Source organism: Rhagoletis zephyria, unplaced genomic scaffold, assembly GCF_001687245.7.
Source record: "Rhagoletis zephyria isolate East Lansing unplaced genomic scaffold, Rhagoletis_zephyria_1.1 Rzeph_scaffold_04444, whole genome shotgun sequence".
Classification (NCBI taxonomy): Eukaryota; Metazoa; Arthropoda; class Insecta; order Diptera; family Tephritidae; genus Rhagoletis; species Rhagoletis zephyria.
The window spans coordinates 43,433-46,755 of record NW_016161527.1 but is presented as its reverse complement, the minus strand read 5'-3'; positions in this window follow the sequence as shown (position 1 = coordinate 46,755).

Below are 3,323 nucleotides of genomic sequence, written 5' to 3'. Positions count from 1 at the left end.
AGAAGGTTCACTTAGTAATTTTGTAAGATCAATGTTGTCAGAGTTGTGGGCTGTTGTGTGAAGAATCGGGCAGAGTGTGAGAACGTGTTTGATAGAAGCGGTGTCATCGCAAAGTGGGCATTTGGTGGGGCTTATACCAGTCAGTAAGTGGGCATGCGTTAAGATAGTGTGCCCAATCCTTAATCGGGTGTATGTCTTCATAGCGCTGATTGGTAGTGTTGACGAGTAGATAACCCGATTTCTGTCTGCATTTATGTCCGTGTAATGATGTTTGTATGTTTTCCATTCGCTTGCGTTTTCTTGGTGCCTTTTACGCATAATAAGGTTCGAGATGTCTTGCTTGGTTAAAGCATTGTACGTCAAGGCCGACGTTCTTACTACATTTTTCGCTGCAAAGTCAGCTCTAATACCAGCATGACCAGGAATCCACATTACTTTTATTTTCTGAGGGGATCCAATGACCGCGTCTCTGATACGTTCAATTATGGGATTGTGATTGGACGGAGACGTTATTGCCGAGATGCATGATCTACTATCTGTACAGATAAGGAACTTTCCTCTAGTTTTCTTAGCGTGATCAACTGCATGAAGGATTGCTGACGCTTCGGCGGTAAAGACAGAACATATTGAAGGGAGAAGCCAGTTGCAAATTATTTCTCCTGTGCCAGTGACAACCGCGAATGAGGTGGAATCGAAGGATTTGGAGCCATCCGTAAACAATAACTTCCAACCTCTGTTTGTATAGTTAGATTCCAGCTCAGCATATGTTTGTTGAAAAACTTCGTTTGATGTGTTTTGTTTAGACAACATCAGTAGTTTATTTTGAGATAGTTTCTCATTGATCAGCCAGGGTGGATATCTTTTAGTCGTTTTGAGTCTTACGTTGCGTAAGATATTATTTTCTGTAGCAAAACTTAGGCACCTCGTAATAGCTGATTGCAGTCTTGGCAATTTTCTTTTCCTAATGGCACGTGAGATAGTTCTGCTAAGTAGTAGGTTGGTTGTCTCAGCCGCTTTCGCAAAAAATTGACGCGTAGAATCGATAACTCTATTTTGAATGGTTGGAAGACCGGATTCAGCAAGTAAGGTCTTGATTGGCGAGGTTGGAAATGCCCTAAGACTGCGACGTATTGCACAATGGTATGGTGCACTCTTCAGGTTAATACTGCTTTTGGAGCAATTGCCATAGATGGGGAGCCCATAGTCAATTTTTGAAAGGAGCAGAGCTCTAACAACATTGACGAGCGGGTTCGGATGAATAAGCGATTGTTTAGACGAGAGGTATTTAACAATGTTTAATCTAGTCATTAAAGATTTTCTAACATATTTACAATGGGCGTATAAACCCAGATACACAAGGTACAATAAATAAAATTTTCTTTTTAAATAATATTTTTCAAATTATTTCAATTATCTTTCACAATACTTAATAAACTATTATTAATATTATTTTTTCACTACAAATTACTAAAACATTAAATTATAAAATTATTTTTAGTAAATTATAAATAAAATAAATATAAATTAATAAATAAATATTAATCAATTTATATTGATTTGCACAAAAAACTTTTCAATGTAAATGAAATACTTTACTAAGCTTTAAATTGTCATTCTAGATACACCTTCCGGTACATCTACTATGTTACGACTTATCTTATCTTAAGAATAAGAGCGACGGGCGATATGTGCATATTTTGGAGCTAAAATCAAATTTTTAATCTATAAAATTTTACTATCAAATCCATTTTCATTAAATATTTCAAATTTAAATTCACTTAAATAATTTTATTGTAACCCATTTCTACTTAAATATAAGCTACACCTTGATCTGATATAAATTTTAATAAAAATTATAGAAAATTATCATTCTTATAAAATATTCTTATAACGACGGTATATAAACTGAAAAACAAATTTAAGTAAGGTACATCGTGGATTATCAATTACAGAACAGGTTCCTCTGAATAGACTAAAATACCGCCAAACTTTTTAAGTTTCAAGAACATAACTAATACTACCTTAGTGTTTATATTTACATTTTAAATAATAGGGTATCTAATCCTAGTTTATTCACAAAATTTATAAGCTTTAATTTAACTAAAATAAAAATTTATAAATTTAAAATTTTACCTAATAAATTTACAATTATTTTATTTATATAAAATTTAACTTACACTGAACTAATTTTATTTGTATTATTTGTATAACCGCGGCTGCTGGCACAATTTAGCCAATACTGTATGAAATTACTTTTTACAAATTTCTTTGATTAATAAAACTAATTACTGAGAATATAATAAAATTTATTTATTATTTAAATAAATAAAAATTCATGCAAAAACTTACATATAAAATAAATCAATAATAAAATTTTAAGCTAAAATAAAACTTTAATATTATATAATATTAATTTAAATATAAAACTTTATAATTTCAATTAATATTAATAATAATAAAATTTAAGTAATACTGTATAAAATTAATTTTTATTTAAATTAAATCAATTAGTATCTCCTCCCTATATAAATAAAAATAAAATAAAAAACTATCTTTTTTAATAAATTTTTTTTTATTTATTTATAAATATATTTATAAAATAATTAATAATAAATTATATTGTTAAATATACTATCATATAAATAATAAAACTTTAGTAATTTTATGTAAAAATTAACTTTTATTTAAATAAAATCAATTAGTATTTCCTCCCTAGAAATAAACAGACCCCCTATCATATTTATTTATATTTATAAAAATAAAATAAAAAACTATCTTTTTTAATAAATTTTTTTTTATGTATTTATATATATTCATAAAATAATTAATAACAAATTATATTATTAAACATATTATCATATAAATAATAAAACTTTAGTAATATTATGTAAAAATTAACTCTTATTTAAATAAAATCAATTAGTATTTCCTCCCTACAAATAAACAGACCCCCTATCATATTTATTTATATTTATAAAAATAAAATAAAATACTATCTTTTTTAATAAAATTTTTTTTATTTTATTTATATTAATTAATAAATAATTAATAATAAACTATAACTAATATTTTATAATAATATTTTTATTTAAATAATAAAATTTTAAAAATATTTTATAAAAATTTATTAACATTTAAATAAAATTTATTAGTAATAATAAAAACACTGGACCACAAATTTCAACTTTTTCTCTTTACCAGAAACGCCGTTATGAAATTCTTATGTAAAATCACCCCCTGATTCCGAAAATCAAGGTTATTTTTAATTCTATGGTACCGTTTTTGAGATATTTGCAATTTACCGTTTTTGCAAAAAAAAAAAA